The 19,314-nt window shown below is 42.9% G+C and overlaps 1 pseudogene; it reads left to right on the top strand.

Annotated features, from left to right (window-relative positions):
- LOC115203523 (integrin alpha-11-like) overlaps positions 1–19,314 on the top strand; it is a 96,625-nt pseudogene that overhangs the window by 65,975 nt on the left and 11,336 nt on the right.

Raw genomic sequence — 19,314 nt, 5'->3', positions numbered from 1 at the left:
GCCTTGATTAGGGTTAGTTAACCCACTGGTACAACATCAACAGTCTACCAGACTTTGGGCACCTGCCGTCACACAGATGAAATGAACAGCCTCCCTCCCTGCGCCAGCACGCCGTCTTCATTAGAGTCTTCGTTGGTTAGTGTACAAGTGCACCGTGAACTCAGTAGGAAAGCATTCACTACTTCAAACTGAATTAACAGCCTGTTATTTGGAGAAGAAAGGGGGCTTCTTAATAGGTGGAAATGACTGCAGAGGAATCTCTCTCTCTCTCTCTCTCTCTCTCTCTCTCTCTCTCTCTCTCTCATTATGAGGGGGACCTGTGGACTGATAGGGGCTTGATCATTAGGGTTCCCCAAACAAGAAAAAAAGAGAAGGGATCCCCCAACTAAGGACACAAAAGGGGTGGTGTGTGTGACAGAGAGGTGGCCTTCCATTCTACCAATAAGCCCCCATGGGCCACTGTGGAATGACTGTGATGGTCTCACCACCTCACCACAAATCACCATATGTTTCAAATGTTCCCCACTGAGTATGATTCTCCCCCCTCTCTCGCTTGCTCTCACACACACACACACACACACACACATACACACACACACACACACACACACACACACACACACACACACACACACACAACCCTGGTGTGTAGCACGGCACCCTGTCCTCCTCTTTCCTTTAAAAAGACAACTGAAAAAAACAAGTGATCTGAGGTTCCAGCCGTCCATAGGCTGTAGATTAGGGAGAAAGATGAAACAGCCTGGAGAGTGATAACGTGCATGGCTGATGACGGCCTAAAATACTTGGCTCCTATACTTTCTTAATGCTGAGGGATTGTACCTTTTTCCAGACTGAGGGGAAACCTAATTCTATTCAAAGGTACAGATATTTTCCGACTGACTTTCCACCCACTGTGAATACTCAAAGTTCCCCAGAAACATCCCTAAAGAAACATCCAGAAGCCTTGTTTGCCTTTGATCATGTGACACTCGGATGAATCACCCATCCCTGATGTTGACAATGTTTTGGGGAAATCATATTTGGGATAGAAAACTGGTTAGACCCTTCCTCTAGTGTTTTCAGTTGATTTCAAATTCAAAACTCAAACTCCCCAGTTATTGTTTGTTAGTTACTTTTGTTTTGTTTTGTTTACTTTCCTAAATGAATTTGGAATAACAAATGAAAACTTCTGTAAAGATTGAAGGGGAAAGTTTAAGACAACAATGTCTCTATGTCTCATTGAGTTGTGTAAATAAATGGAGGGCTGTCCATTTGAGGGAGACCATCGATGGATGACTGAGATATCCCAGAAGCCTGGGGGGTGGGGCTACCCGGCCGCAGCACAGGAGATAACACATTTATAACTTAACTTCAGTTCCTTAGCCACTACGTCTGTTTTTGATGGATTCCTTTGTGCATATGTTTTTCAAGGTTTTTTTAACCAAGGACTCTTTAAGTACAGAGTAACAAAGAGAATTCCACCAACCAATAGGAGAAACATTGGCAAATACATAGTTGAATAGACATGCACATGACACAACTTTTACCTACAGCACCCTCTATCCCATGTAGCAGAAATATTCCATGATACAACCTTTACCTACAGTACCCTCTATCCCATGTAGCAGAAATATTCCATGATACAACCTTTACCTACAGTACCCTCTATCCCATGTAGCAGAAATATTCCATGATACAACCTTTACCTACAGTACCCTCTATCCCATGTAGCAGAAATATTCCATGACACAACCTTTACCTACAGTACCCTCTATCCCATGTAGCAGAAATATTCCATGATACAACCTTTACCTACAGTAACCTCTATCCCATGTAGCAGAAATATTCCATGACACAACCTTTACCTACAGTACCCTCTATCCCATGTAGCAGAAATATTCCATGATACAACCTTTACCTACAGTACCCACTATCCCATGTAGCAGAAATATTCCAAAATGACATCATCCTATCCTATTTCCTTCTCAGAATCGTTTCGTCCTGGAGGGAGCGTTGGAGATCCAGGACCGTGGTCAGAACGCTCGGTTCGGCTCCTCGCTGGCCCCGGTCCCTGACCTGAACGGGGACGGCTTCAACGACATGGTGGTGGGGGCCCCGCTGGAGGATGACCATAGAGGAGCTATCTACGTCTTCTTCAGCCAACGCAACAGGATTCTGCGTAAATACAAACAGAGGATAGCTGCGTTAGACATGGCCAGTGGCCTGCGCTACTTTGGCCGTAGTATCCATGGCAGTATGGACATGGACGAGGATGGCCTGGTGGACTTGGCCGTGGGCTCCCTGGGGGCAGCCGTGCTTCTATGGTAGGTCATTTAGACATTAACAAGTGTTCTACTGTTCCTCTGGTAGGTCACTTAGATATTAACAAGTGTTTTACTGTTTCTCTGCTAGGTCACTTAGATATAAACAAGTGTTCTACTGTTTCTCTGCTAGGTCATTTAGATATTAACAAGTGTTCTACTGTTTCTCTGCTAGGTCACTTAGATAGTAACAAGTGTTCTATTGTTTCTCTGCTAGGTCATTTAGATATTAACAAGTGTTCTACTGTTCCTCTGCTAGGTCACTTAGATATTAACAAGTGTTCTACTGTTTCTCTGCTAGGTCACTTAGATATTAACAAGTGTTCTACTGTTCCTCTGGTAGGTCATTTAGATATTAACAAGTGTTCTACTGTTTCTCTGCTAGGTCACTTAGATAGTAACAAGTGTTGTACTGTTTCTCTGGTAGGTCATTTAGATATTAACAAGTGTTCTACTGCTTCTCTGCTAGGTCATTTAGATATTAACAAGTGTTCTACTGTTTCTCTGCTAGGTCACTTAGATATTAACAAGTGTTCTACTGTTCCTCTGGTAGGTCATTTAGATATTAACAAGTGTTCTACTGTTTCTCTGCTAGGTCATTTAGATATTAACAAGTGTTCTACTGTTTCTCTGCTAGGTCACTTAGATATTAACAAGTGTTCTACTGTTTCTCTGGTAGGTCATTTAGATATTAACAAGTGTTCTACTGTTTCTCTGCTAGGTCACTTAGATATTAACAAGTGTTCTACTGTTTCTCTGCTAGGTCACTTAGATATTAACAAGTGTTCTACTGTTTCTCTGCTAGGTCACTTAGATATTAACAAGTGTTCTACTGTTTCTCTGCTAGGTCACTTAGATATTAACAAGTGTTCTACTGTTTCTATGGTACTGTATGTATGTGGAGCATATAATCAACCACATGTATGATCATAACACTGTGTATGGTTCATCTGCAGGTCTCGCAGTGTCGTCCGAATTCACGCCAACATCAGGTTTGAACCCAGCAAGATCAACATCTTTGTGAAGGACTGTGAGAGGGGAGGCAAGGACGTGACCTGCATGTCAGCCGTAGTGTGTCTAAACGTCACCGCCCGGACAGCCATACCTCCTACACAGGAAGTGGGTGAGTGTTCAAAAGTGACCAATTAAGTCACGTTATAGACTATAATGTAGCCTGCATCCTTCTACTGATTATAGCTTCAGTGCAAAATATGTCAGATTGACTCCAACTACCTTGAGATATTGCTGATGTTGCTGAACTCTTTCTCTGCACTTCTCATAAAATGGGTTCTGTTTAAGCCGCCCACTGCTTACAGATTTTATGGGGATGAGAACTAAACAAATAAAACTGGATTCATCTTAGTAGATGTAATAGCCCAGTGGAGCCACAAAGCCTTTTTTCTATTCAGGAAGAAGTGTATTCACTGTTGTTCCTTCACTGTACAGTCAACAAAGGACCTCATTGTCTTTCAGGCAAAACTGACATCTTGATTAACTCTACAGTTGATCTCCTACTGTTCTATGTTTAGAGCAAAGCTTAGCCTTTCCAAGCCTGTTCTATGTTTAGAGCAAAGCTTAGCCTTTCCAAGCCTGTTCTATGTTTAGAGCAAAGCTTAGCCTTTCCAAGCCTGCTACACATTGGCTAAGGATCAAGTAAGCACTAGAAGTAATGCAGTTCAGAGATTCATAGTTGAAATCATGATCCAAACGTGTATTGCTCAATGTCTCTGCTTGGTTGTTGTTGAGTCAGTCAGACCGCTCTTTTGTTGGCTCACTAAGTGAAAGGGTGATGGCTTCTTGCCCCAGAGCAGAGCCACAGGAAAATGTTTCCTCGCTATCAGTGACAGTTTAGGATATCATTCCATCTGCCAAACACATATGCTGCAGGCTACAGAGCGGTTACGGACATGCTATGCCAACTGCGACATCTGATGAGAACTGATCTGGATTATCCTAGCCTCTGACTGTTAATTAGCCAAGCATTCTGTATGTAAATTGCCCTCTGAATAGTATGCATTCTGTCCACTATACTCATTGAATTTTTATGGTGGCAATATAATCAGGCTGATCGTTGTCAGGCTGCGGATAGCCCGACATGGCTACCCCACACTTCTGCCGTGAGCCCGGAATCTCTCTGGAGACCGTTTCGGTTGCCGTGGCTCTGAGGTGTTGAATCACCAACAGTGGCCCACCCGTGCTCTGACACAAGGTATCCCTGGTCACAATTTGTTTTAAAGGCTGAGGCCTGTTGGCTCAGGTTTTCTCCCTTGTGTGGGACTATAGGAGGCAGGCTAAGGAGGCAGGCTAAGGAGGCAGGCTAAGGAGGCAGGCTAAGGAGGCAGGCTAAGGAGGCATTGAGGCGTGGATGTTTCTGGTTAACCTCCCAACCTCCCGCCATCTTTGTCAAATATGTTAGACAGGCCAAACCAATAGGAAGAAGCCTCAGAAAGTTATCTTGTCCTCCGCCGGGACGGTTAGACATCTAGGGGACACTGAACAGTGGGAACACAATTGATTTGATTTCCCCTCATTATCATGTTTGGTCTAGTAACATCTGTCAGATGTGCTGCTGCTGCTGCTGGTGTTGCAAGTCTGTTGTGTTCGACTGTAGGAAGAATACACTTTGAGAAAAGAGATATCTCCAAATGTGCTTAAGGTAGCACACCTTCAACTTTAAGCAGCATCTGATGGAAATGGAAAGAGCATGTGTTCAACATCCACTGAAGTAGCTAGCAACTTTAATAGATACAGTAGTTGCCGTGGTAACCAAACAAACAGACTTGTTAGTTTAGCTAACCAAACCATCAGTTCTAGCTTGCCATTATGGACATTGAATTCAACAATGCCAATAATGTTTTCAATTGAACTTTTGATTTTAAAAATCAGCTCAAATATAGAACATGTAAGAATGAACTATAGTCATTGAATTCTACCGTGCAAATATACCATACGTTATAGGGAAATAATGCACACTCTAGAATGGTCTTCAAGCCAATCAGAAAGAAATTTAACAATGTCATGGTATAATGGAGAAAGTAGGTATGAGGTATGGGAGACCAGTGTACTCTCCAGTTGGCATGCTCAGTAGGGTAATGTGTATTAGCTCTGGATTTGATGGTATTTTCCCCAAGCTATTAAAGCGCGGTGTAATAAATAACGTGCCTCTTAAACAGTGTGGGTTGGAAATGAATCACTTCCAAAGCCATATGGCTCAAGAGGTCTAGTCAACTCTCTCAACTCTGGAGTAGTCACTCACTCAAATGACCTCAACTGAGATGTTGTTTCAGTTCCTCGACGGTGGCTCTTGGATATTGTCCAAGTTTCTTTTTTGTAATGTAATCTGTGCTGCTTCTGGTCCTTACTTTATAGAAAATAAAGTACTGTAGTATAGAACATGTTTCCAACAGTTATGCTCCCTCTTTCTTCATCTCTCTAGCTATCACTTACAACACCACCATTGGGGAGCGCCGATTCAACCCCAGAGCCATAATGGATGACCCTGATAAACTGCTGTTTCAAAACCTGACCCTGCTTTCTGGAGAGGAGACCTGTCAACACATCTACTTCTATGTCATGGTGAGCACTGACTGAACTCTAGCTGAATTCCAAATCAACATCTAGACTAGACCTATCCGGTAGATCTGAGAATATTGGATAGGTGGAAGCAATATGACTACATTTACATACAGCCAATCAGAAGGTAAGACAGAGACTTGAGATGGTATTATCCAGAGCCATATATTTAGATAATTGGGACAACTTTCAGAATTGTAAATATTATAATTCTAGACATTCAGTTGCATAGCAATATTGAAATATTCCCCCATGTAATGTTAATGGGGGTAACATGGTCAATTCATAATGCAGAAACCTCAATGTCCTGACAATCTAAATACATGTCTCTGGTTTAATCCTGTCATTGTAATGTTTCCTATTCTATCCTATCATTATAACGTTTCCTACTCTATCCTATCATTATAACGTTTCCTACTCTATCCTAATATTATGTTTCCTATTCTATCCGATCATTATAACGTTTCCTATTCTATCCTATCATTATAACGTTTCCTACTCTATCCTATCATTATAACGTTTCCTACTCTATCCTATCATTATAACATTTCCTACTCTATCCTAATATTATGTTTCCTATTCTATCCGATCATTATAACGTTTCCTACTCTATCCTATCATTATAACGTTTCCTACTCTATCCTATCATTATAACGTTTCCTATTCTATCCTATCATTATAACGTTTCCTATTCTATCCTATCATTATAACGTTTCCTACTCTATCCTATCATTATAACGTTTCCTACTCTATCCTATCATTATAACGTTTCCTATTCTATCCTATCATTATAATGTTTCCTACTCTATCCTATCATTATAACGTTTCCTACTCTATCCTATCATTATAACGTTTCCTATTCTATCCTATCATTATAACGTTTCCTATTCTATCCGATCATTATAACGTTTCCTATTCTATCCGATCATTATAACGTTTCCTACTCTATCCTATCATTATAACGTTTCTGTAACGGCTGTCGTGAGAGAGAGTAGACCAAGGTGCAGCGGAGTTAGTGTTCATCATTGAATATTTAATAAACGAAAGAACACTATACAAAAATAAGAAAACCGACAGCCAAACAGTCCTGTCAGGTGCAAAACACGAACAGAAACAATTACCCACAAAACCCCAACGGAAAAACAGGCACTTATGTGTGACTCCCAATCAGCAACAACACTCTACAGCTGTGCCTGATTGGAAGCCACACGGCCAAAATCAACAAAACAAACCAACATAGAAAAATGCACATAGAACGCCCACCCAATGTAACACCCTGGCCTAACCAAAATAAAGAACAAAAACCCCTCTCTATGGCCAGGGCGTTACAGTTTCCTACTCTATCCTATCATTATAACGTTTCCTATTCTATCCTATCATTATAACGTTTCCTATTCTATAATATCATTATAACGTTTCCTACTCTATCCTATCATTATAACGTTTCCTATTCTATCCTATCATTATAACGTTTCCTACTCTATCCTATCATTATAACGTTTCCTACTCTATCCTATCATTATAACGTTTCCTACTCTATCCTATCATTATAACGTTTCCTATTCTATCCTATCATTATAACGTTTCCTACTCTATCCTATCATTATAACGTTTCCTACTCTATCCTATCATTATAACGTTTCCTATTCTATCCTATCATTATAACGTTTCCTATTCTATCCTATCATTATAACGTTTCCTACTCTATCCTAATATTATGTTTCCTATTCTATCCTATCATTATAACGTTTCCTATTCTATCCTATCATTATAACGTTTCCTACTCTATCCTATCATTATAACGTTTCCTATTCTATCCTATCATTATAACGTTTCCTATTCTATCCTATCATTATAACGTTTCCTATTCTATCCTATCATTATAACGTTTCCTATTCTATCCTATCATTATAACGTTTCCTATTCTATCCTATCATTATAACGTTTCCTACTCTATCCTATCATTATAACGTTTCCTATTCTATCCTATCATTATAACGTTTCCTACTCTATCCTAATATTATGTTTCCTATTCTATCCTATCATTATAACGTTTCCTACTCTATCCTATCATTATAACGTTTCCTACTCTATCCTATCATTATAACGTTTCCTATTCTATCCTATCATTATAATGTTTCCTACTCTATCCTATCATTATAACGTTTCCTATTCTATCCTATCATTATAACGTTTCCTACTCTATCCTATCATTATAACGTTTCCTATTCTATCCTATCATTATAACGTTTCCTACTCTATCCTAATATTATGTTTCCTATTCTATCCTATCATTATAACGTTTCCTACTCTATCCTATCATTATAACGTTTCCTATTCTATCCTATCATTATAACGTTTCCTATTCTATCCTATCATTATAACGTTTCCTATTCTATCCTATCATTATAACGTTTCCTACTCTATCCTATCATTATAACGTTTCCTATTCTATCCTATCATTATAACGTTTCCTATTCTATCCTATCATTATAACGTTTCCTATTCTATCCTATCATTATAACGTTTCCTACTCTATCCTAATATTATGTTTCCTATTCTATCCTATCATTATAACGTTTCCTACTCTATCCTATCATTATAACGTTTCCTACTCTATCCTATCATTATAACGTTTCCTATTCTATCCTATCATTATAATGTTTCCTACTCTATCCTATCATTATAACGTTTCCTACTCTATCCTATCATTATAACGTTTCCTATTCTATCCTATCATTATAACGTTTCCTATTCTATCCGATCATTATAACGTTTCCTATTCTATCCGATCATTATAACGTTTCCTACTCTATCCTATCATAATAACGTTTCTGTAACGGCTGTCGTGAGAGAGAGTAGACCAAGGTGCAGCGGAGTTAGTGTTCATCATTGAATATTTAATAAACGAAAGAACACTATACAAAAATAAGAAAACCGACAGCCAAACAGTCCTGTCAGGTGCAAAACACGAACAGAAACAATTACCCACAAAACCCCAACGGAAAAACAGGCACTTATGTGTGACTCCCAATCAGCAACAACACTCTACAGCTGTGCCTGATTGGAAGCCACACGGCGAAAATCAACAAAACAAACCAACATAGAAAAATGCACATAGAACGCCCACCCAATGTAACACCCTGGCCTAACCAAAATAAAGAACAAAAACCCCTCTCTATGGCCAGGGCGTTACAGTTTCCTACTCTATCCTATCATTATAACGTTTCCTATTCTATCCTATCATTATAACGTTTCCTATTCTATCTTATCATTATAACGTTTCCTACTCTATCCTATCATTATAACGTTTCCTATTCTATCCTATCATTATAACGTTTCCTACTCTATCCTATCATTATAACGTTTCCTACTCTATCCTATCATTATAACGTTTCCTACTCTATCCTATCATTATAACGTTTCCTATTCTATCCTATCATTATAACGTTTCCTACTCTATCCTATCATTATAACGCTTCCTACTCTATCCTAATATTATGTTTCCTATTCTATCCTATCATTATAACGTTTCCTATTCTATCCTATCATTATAACGTTTCCTACTCTATCCTATCATTATAACGTTTCCTATTCTATCCTATCATTATAACGTTTCCTATTCTATCCTATCATTATAACGTTTCCTATTCTATCCTATCATTATAACGTTTCCTATTCTATCCTATCATTATAACGTTTCCTACTCTATCCTATCATTATAACGTTTCCTATTCTATCCTATCATTATAACGTTTCCTACTCTATCCTAATATTATGTTTCCTATTCTATCCTATCATTATAACGTTTCCTACTCTATCCTATCATTATAACGTTTCCTATTCTATCCTATCATTATAACGTTTCCTATTCTATCCTATCATTATAACGTTTCCTATTCTATCCTATCATTATAACGTTTCCTATTCTATCCTATCATTATAACGTTTCCTATTCTATCCTATCATTATAACGTTTCCTACTCTATCCTATCATTATAACATTTCCTATTCTATCCTATCATTATAACGTTTCCTACTCTATCCTAATATTATGTTTCCTATTCTATCCTATCATTATAACGTTTCCTACTCTATCCTATCATTATAACGTTTCCTATTCTATCCTATCATTATAACGTTTCCTATTCTATCCTATCATTATAACGTTTCCTATTCTATCCTATCATTATAACGTTTCCTACTCTATCCTATCATTATAACGTTTCCTACTCTATCCTATCATTATAACGTATCCTATTCCTCAGTGTGTTGTGACGGTTATGGTTCATGATGTATGGTGTGATACAGTTGTAATAACATTGATCCTCCCCACGTGTTGTTGATCCAGGAGACCACGGACTACGTGAGGCCCATCGTGTTCACTGTGGCGGTGGCAATGCAGGATCCCGACCAGGGCCCTGCGCTGGACGACACCTGGCCCACCACCGTCAGGACTGAGGTGAGACACACACATCTGACCCTTGACCACTGACAATCAGCACTTCTTGTTTAGCTCTTATGTAATTACTGATTAGAAATGTCTGGACAGGTAAAAAACATTTGCTGGAACCCTTCCGTTCATCTGTCCAATCATATCTAATCAGTGATCCCTTCAAGGAAGCGATGAAGAAAGGAAGCGCTTTGAGCGGGTCACATGACTGCTTGACCTGACCACTAACCAGTCATCTCCTTGTTTAGCTCTTAGTCTACAGCCTTATGAGTGGTATTGTAGCGATTAAGGGGAACATACAGGGGCTTGAACCAGTGACACTATGGTTTGCAGGGCAAGCATAGTACTCGCTGTACCATAAAGGTAGACCTCTTGGCCTCTAAGACCTCTTGGCATAGCCGTACTATGATATGGATGTCATTGTAACTGAGTATCTCGCTCTCTACTAGCTTCCCTTCTGGAATGGCTGTGATGAGGACGACCGCTGTGTACCAGGCCTGTCCTTACAGAGTACAACTGACCTGCTGTCTTGGAGGTGAGCGCACACACACACACACACACACACCACACCACACACACAGATCAGAATATATTACTTTCTCCCTCTCCCCCCCACAGGCAGTTCTGTGGGAATGCAGTCCACTCCAGGGGTGTGATGTGTCGACGTCTGTCCGAAGGAGGGGCGGAGGGGTCAGAGCGAGTGATGGAGGGATCGAGGAGGAGGATGGTGGTGGACGTTCGTCTGGAGAACAGGGGAGAGAACGCCTATGGAGCCCGCCTCAACATCACCTACACTCCTAACCTACGATTCTCTAGTCTCATAGTCAAGGTGATGATTCACAGTACATTGGATTTATAGACCACTATTCCAGGACCAAAGACTATAATGCAACAATACAGTCCAATAAATGGCAGTACAGTAGACAACAGTACACCAGTACAGCAGACACCAGTACCGCAGTCAACAGTACACCAGTACTGCAGTCAACAGTACACCAGTACCACAGTCAACAGTACACCAGTACCGCAGACAACAGTACACCAGTACCGCAGTCAACAGTACACCAGTACCGCAGTCAACAGTACAGCAATACAGCAGACAACAGTACACCAGTACCGCAGACAACAGTACACCAGTACAGCAGACTATAGTACACCAGTACAGCAGACAACAGTACACCAGTACAGCAGACAACAGTACACCAGTACAGCAGACTATAGTACACCAGTACAGCAGACTATAGTACACCAGTACAGCAGACAACAGTACACCAGTACAGCAGACAACAGTACACCAGTACAGCAGACTATAGTATACCAGTACAGCAGACAACAGTACACCAGTACAGCAGACTATAGTACACCAGTACAGCAGACTATAGTACACCAGTACAGCAGACTACAGTACACCAGTACAGCAGACAACATTACACCAGTACAGCAGACTATAGTACACCAGTACAGCAGACAACAGTACACAAGTACAGCAGACTATAGTACACCAGTACAGCAGACTATAGTACACCAGTACAGCAGACTATAGTACACCAGTACAGCAGACAACAGTACACCAGTACAGCAGACTATAGTACACCAGTACAGCAGACTATAGTACACCAGTACAGCAGACAACAGTACACCAGTACAGCAGACAACAGTACACCAGTACAGCAGACTATAGTACACCAGTACAGCAGACTATAGTACACCAGTACAGCAGACTATAGTACACCAGTACAGCAGACTATAGTACACCAGTACAGCAGACAACAGTACACCAGTACAGCAGACTATAGTACACCAGTACAGCAGACTATAGTACACCAGTACAGCAGACTACAGTACACCAGTACAGCAGACAACATTACACCAGTACAGCAGACTATAGTACACCAGTACAGCAGACAACAGTACACAAGTACAGCAGACTATAGTACACCAGTACAGCAGACTATAGTACACCAGTACAGCAGACTATAGTACACCAGTACAGCAGACAACAGTACACCAGTACAGCAGACTATAGTACACCAGTACAGCAGACTATAGTACACCAGTACAGCAGACAACAGTACACCAGTACAGCAGACAACAGTACACCAGTACAGCAGACTATAGTACACCAGTACAGCAGACTATAGTACACCAGTACAGCAGACTATAGTACACCAGTACAGCAGACAACAGTACACCAGTACAGCAGACTATAGTACACCAGTACAGCAGACAATAGTACACCAGTACAGCAGACTATAGTACACCAGTACAGCAGACTACAGTACACCAGTACAGCAGACTATAGTACACCAGTACAGCAGACAACAGTACACCAGTACAGCAGACAACAGTACACCAGTACAGCAGACAACAGTACACCAGTACAGCAGACAACAGTACACCAGTACAGCAGACAACAGTACACCAGTACAGCAGACAACAGTACACCAGTACAGCAGACTATAGTACACCAGTACAGCAGACTATAGTACACCAGTACAGCAGACAACAGTACACCAGTACAGCAGACAACAGTACACCAGTACAGCAGACTATAGTACACCAGTACAGCAGACAACAGTACACCAGTACAGCAGACAACAGTACACCAGTACAGCAGACAACAGTACACCAGTACAGCAGACAACAGTACACCAGCAGCGCAGAGTCACAGAAACAGTGCTTGGTTGACTGCTCACAGAAGTCAGTGTAAAGATGATTTGGCCAGTCACCTTTAGACTAGTACAGTCTGTCTATTGAAGAACAAGTCTTCTTCAAATACAGTATGGAGTACTACTGCACCTGTTCTAGCCATATAGAATATAATTATTCCTGGGGGAAGTCAGGCTTGTCTGATGGAGAAGCTTGTCTCTCTCATTGTTCTCTCAGTCATTGTGTGTGTTTTATCTCTGTTTCCATCTCAGGACAACTCGGATATCAAGATAGAGTGTCGCAGTGAGGACAGACAGAGGCATGAGAAGACCTGCAACGTCAGCGCTCCCTTCATGAGAGCCAAGACTCAGGTGAGTGGGAGTCCCTTTAGTAACACGGCGTTCAAGGTAGACCACACTGAGACACAGTTCACCACAATGCACCATACCAGACCGTTCATGACCACAGGGTACCACAGCTGCTCTTAGTGGAGTACTGTAGCATATCATGGACCAGAATAGGTGACCATAGACCGCAACAGTGCTTACAAGAACAGTAAACCAAAACAGTGGACCATTAAAGACCATAGTAAAGTAGTACAAACCGTTTGCAACCACAGAGTTGATCAAGGTGCACCATGGTTAATCTATATGGGGTTGATCCTGGACATTTTACAATCAAGACACCCACCTATCCCACGTACCCAACCCAACCATCTAAGAGTTATGGTAGAGAGTCCTTCCTGCCCCAACTCCCACCAAGAGGGCTGTCAGCAGTGTGCCCTCTGCACACCAATCTGGCAACCATCACCCCCACTTTAATATTGTCAATATTATTGTGCAACAGTTCTCCTGGGCTTATCAAACACAGCCAAAACAGAATATCAGCTACCATTCTTTTAATAAGATCAGTGATTGTTTTCATAAATTACATCTCACAGTAGATAACCGTGAAACGATGTTATTGATGGTTGCATTATGTAACTTTGTGACTTTTGGCTGTCGCTTCTTGCGTGGAAACTTCAAACTCTTTGTACTGTTCCGTTTTTCTACTTTGCAGGCCACTAATGTCCCATTCGGCCCTTAAATCTGTGGACATTTTAAGTTCATATATGAATCCAATTGTCCTCTGGGGCCAAGGGTTTGTTGTTAAATTACTAAACTGAATCAGTCTATTACAGTTGCTGAGAAGAGCGTAGAGATTTCAGTCATTGGTCTTTTATAATCAGGCCGAGATGATGAAAATGATGCAGTACTCTTGTTCACTTTAAGTATGTTATAGGAGTACGGTATTACGCATCACTGAATGAGAGGTCTAGAAGGAAATGACTGTTTGTTCAGTGTACAGGGTAAAAGAGTTTAATGAATGTCTCTATCCAACACTGCATTTGGGCCATTGATGTATCGTAGACTCCAGAGGTTGCTTTCCTTTGCTTGGAGCATCAGACAGGATCAAATGAAGATAGATACAGTATGAAGAGATACTTTAATGATATGTTCTGCTATATATTCCCCTATCTGATTGTCTGTTTCAACTTCCTGCCTGTTGTTTAGCATCATTTTCCCCACTGACATCTTCCCTTCCCAGGCCTGTAACGACAACCACATTTATTAGTCTTTCCTGTCAGCTGTATGTTTTGTATTATATTGCATCGGGTTGTAGTTTTTTGAAAGAGCCATGTTTGAATCTACACTCTTCGGGAAAAAAAGGTGCTATCTAGAGCCTAAAGGAGTTCTTTAACTGTCCCAATAGAAGAACCACTTTAAGTTCCAGGTAGAAGCCTTTTGGGTTCCATGTAGAACCTTTTTTCCACAGGGTTCTCTCTCCATCTGGCCGCCTGTACCCCTCCTCTCTCCATCCTGCCTCCTGTACCCCTCCTCTCTCCATCCTGCCTCCTGTACCCCTCCTCTCTCCATCCTGCCTCCTGTACCCCTCCTCTCTCTCCATCCTGCCTCCTGTACCCCTCCTCTCTCTCCATCCGGCCTCCTGTACCCCTCCTCTCTCCATCCTGCCTCCTGTACCCCTCCTCTCTCTCCATCCGGCCTCCTGTACCCCTCCTCTCTCTCCATCCTGCCTCCTGTACCCCTCCTCTCTCTCCATCCGGCCTCCTGTACCCCTCCTCTCTCTCCATCCAGCCTCGTGCACTCCTCTTCTCTCTCCATCCTGCCTCCTGTACCCCTCCTCTCTCTCCATCTGGCCTCGTATAACCCTCTCTCCCTCCCTCCTGCCTTTCATGAGGTGCTGAATTTTCAGTTAAAAGTATTGTCTGCTCTAGCAGGCCTAGCTCCTCCTCAAAACACCAGTCTTCCTGATTGTCACTACTCTACAGTGAATGCTCTCTAGAAGAGATGTTCTCTTGAAGAATGTCATCTAGAAACTGAGTTTTTCGGTGTAAGCATTAAGTCTAGGCGTTGTGTTGTTAAAAGTTAAATCACACATTAAACTGAGAGATAATCCCCAAATTCTGTAAATTGTACTGGCTCCTAACCCATACAATGATCCAATCAGATTTAACCATGTGTAGCCTTCTTTAACCATAGCTCTGATGTCATCGTAATGTATCCATGAGAACCTGGTTTAATGCCACAATGACATCATGTAATGTAACCATGGCAACTTGGTTTGACTGGTTGAATCTGTGTTACAGTAAACACAATTTGCTTAAATGCATTATTGCCCTTTATACGATGTACTACATACACCAAAATCACATAGCTTCTAACTGCCTCACAAATATACTGCTCAAAAAAATAAAGGGAACACTTAAGCAACACATCCTAGATCTGAATGAAAGAAATAATCTTATTAAATACTTTTTTCTTTACATAGTTGAATGTGCTGACAACAAAATCACACAAAAATAATCAATGGAAATCCAATTTATCAACCCATGGAGGTCTGGATTTGGAGTCACACTCAAAATTAAAGTGGAAAACCACACTACAGGCTGATCCAACTTTGATGTAATATCCTTAAAACAAGTCAAAATGAGGCTCAGTAGTGTGTGTGTCCTCCACGTGCCTGTATGACCTCCCTACAACGCCTGGGCATGCTCCTGATGAGGTGGCAGATGGTCTCCTGAGGGATCTCCTCCCAGACCTGGACTAAAGCATCCGCTAACTCCTGGACAGTCTGTGGTTCAACGTGGCATTGGTGGGTGGAGCGAGACATGATGTCCCAGATGTGCTCAATTGGATTCAGGTCTGGGGAACGGGCGGGCCAGTCCATAGCATCAATGCCTTCCTCTTGCAGGAACTGCTGACACACTCCAGCCACATGAGGTCTAGCATTGTCTTGCATTAGGAGGAACCCAGGGCCAACAGCACCAGCAAATGTTCTCAAAAGGGGTCTGAGGATCTCATCTCGGTACCAAATGGCAGTCAGGCTACCTCTGGCGAGCACATGGAGGGCTGTGCGGCCCCCCAAAGAAATGCCACCCCACACCATGACTGACCCACCGCCAAACCGGTCATGCTGGAGGATGTTACAGGCAGCAGAACGTTCTCCACGGCGTCTCCAGACTCTGTCACGTCTGTCACATGTGCTCAGTATCAACCTGCTTTCATCTGTGAAGAGCACAGGGCGCCATTGGCGAATTTGCCAATCTTGGTGTTCTCTGGCAAATGCCAAACGTCTTGCACGGTGTTGGGCTGTAAGCACAACCCCCACCTGTGGACGTCGGGCCTTCATATCACCCTCATGGAGTCTGTTTCTGACCGTTTGAGCAGACACATGCACATTTGTGGCCTGCTGGAGGTCATTTTGCAGGGCTCTGGCAGTGCTCCCCTGCTCCTCCTTGCACAAAGGCGGAGGTAGCGGTCCTGCTGCTGGGTTGTTGCCCTCCTACGGCCTCCTCCACGTCTCCTGATGTACTGGCCTGTCTCCTGGTAGCGCCTCCATGCTCTGGACACTACACTGACAGACACAGCAAACCTTCTTGCCACAGCTCGCATTGATGTGCCATCCTGGATGAGCTGCACTACCTGAGCCACTTGTGTGGGTTGTAGACTCCGTCTCATGCTACCACTAGAGTGAAAGCACCGCCAGCATTCAAAAGTGACCAAAACATCAGCCAGGAAGCATAGGAACTGAGAAGTGGTCTGTGGTTCCCACCTGCAGAACCACTCCTTTATTGGGGGTGTCTTGCTAATTGCCTATAATTTCCACCTGTTGTCTATTCCATTTGCACAACAGTATGTGAAATTTATTGTCAATCAGTGTTGCTTCCTAAGTGGACAGTTTGATTTCACAGAAGTGTGATTGACTTGGAGTTACATTGTGTTGTTTTAGTGTTCCCTTTATTTTTTTGAGCAGTGTATATAGATATCTCATCCGAACAGCCCTGCACAAACAAGTATCCAGACTAAACATGTGTCTATGCCCCTAAGCACTGAACATAGGAGTTTGGTTAAGAAAAAACCCTTATCTGATCTTCTCTTTATAGCTTTTTATATTCTGGTAGCCAGAAATAGAACCCCATGGCATGCCAGAGAACATTAGAATACATTCAGGCATTAAGTAACCTGGAGTCATCAACAGTAACAGTAACTCAACAGTAACTGCCTGAAATGCTTTATTTCTAGTAGAACAGAAAGACACTTCAAATGGAGATGTATTCTGTTCCAATGAAATATCTGGATAATCAAATGCATATATAAATGAAGGTCACACACACAGCGAGCAAGTAGTGGTCTCAGTAAACCAAACGTTTCATCCGCTCCCCAATCCTCCCACCACATTACCCCACCAAGTCATTAGCGCAAATAATGGTCATCTCCTTGACAACAGAATTACCGCAGGATTATTAGCTTCATATTTTCTCCAACAAAAACCCTTCTGAGGGATCTGATCTGGAGCCATGTTGGGGGACCCTTCTGAGGGGTCTGATCTGGAGCCATGTTGGGGGACCCTTCTGAGGGGTCTGATCTGGGGCCATGTTGGGGGACCCTTCTGAGGGATCTGATCTGGAGCCATGTTGGGGGACCCTTCTGAGGGGTCTGATCTGGGGCCATGTTGGGGGACCCTTCTGAGGGATTTGATCTGGGGCCATGTTGGGGGACCCTTCTGAGAGATCTGATCTGGGGCCATGTTGGGGGACCCTTCTGAGGGATTTGATCTGGGGCCATGTTGGGGGACCCTTCTGAGAGATCTGATCTGAGCCATGTTGGGGGACCCTTCAAAAAACGAAATGAATTAATCACCCACAGTCATTGTGTTTGAATGGGAGCCAGACAGAGTCACAAGCCAGATGTTTTCTGTTCTGGTTGGGTCTCTTTAAAGTGTGGTACTGAATTAGTTAAGACTCCCAGTACACCACCCTAGCTGCAAAGCCAGCCCAGTGAAACCAGCAGTGTTCCCTATAGAGAGCAGAAGCCAGCCCAGTGAAACCAGCAGTGTTCCCTGTAGAGAGCAGAGGCCAGCCCAGAGAAACCAGCAGTGTTCCCTGTAGAGAGCAGAGGTCAGCCCAGTGAAACCAGCAGTGTTCTCTGTAGAGGGCAGAGGTCAGCCCAGTGAAACCAGCAGTGTTCCCTGTAGAGGGCAGAGGTCAGCCCAGTGAAACCAGCAGTGTTCCCTGTAGAGAGCAGAGGCCAGCCCAGTGAAACCAGCAGTGTTCGCTGTAGAGAGCAAAGGCCAGCCCAGTGAAACCAGCAGTGTTCCCTGTAGAGAGCAGAGGCCAGCTCAGTGAAACCAGCAGTGTTCCCTGTAGAGGCCAGCCCAGTGAAACCAGCAGTGTTCCCTGTAGAGCTCAGCCCAGTGAAACCAGCAGTGTTCCCTGTAGAGGGCAGAGGTCAGCCCAGTGAAACCAGCAGTGTTCCCTGTAGAGAGCAGAGGCCAGCCCAGTGAAACCAGCAGTGTTCCCTGTAGAGAGCAAAGGCCAGCCCAGTGAAACCAGCAGTGTTCCCTGTAGAGGCCAGCCCAGTGAAACCAGCAGTGTTCCCTGTAGAGAGCAAAAGCCAGCCCAGTGATACCAGCAGTGTTCCCTGTAGAGAGCAAAAGCCAGCCCAGTGAAACCAGCAGTGTTCCCTGTAGAGGCCAGCCCAGTGAAACCAGCAGTGTTCCCTGTAGAGAGCAGAGGTCAGCCCAGTGAAACCAGCAGTGTTCCCTGTAGAGGCCAGCCCAGTGAAACCAGCAGTGTTCCCTGTAGAGAGTGGGTACAGTACGGTATAGCACTACGGTGGCTGGAGTTGGCCCAGAACAGAGGAGAGTAGCATCGGATAGGTACAGTACGGTATAGCACTACGGTGGCTGGAGTTGGCCTAGAACAGAGGAGAGTAGCATCGGATAGGTACAGTACGGTATAGCACTACGGTGGCTGGA

Source organism: Salmo trutta, chromosome 12 (genome assembly GCF_901001165.1).
Source record: "Salmo trutta chromosome 12, fSalTru1.1, whole genome shotgun sequence".
NCBI classification, from domain to species: domain Eukaryota; kingdom Metazoa; phylum Chordata; class Actinopteri; order Salmoniformes; family Salmonidae; genus Salmo; species Salmo trutta.
The sequence above is the reverse complement of the archived record's forward strand: the minus strand, read 5'-3'. Positions and strand labels throughout refer to the sequence as shown.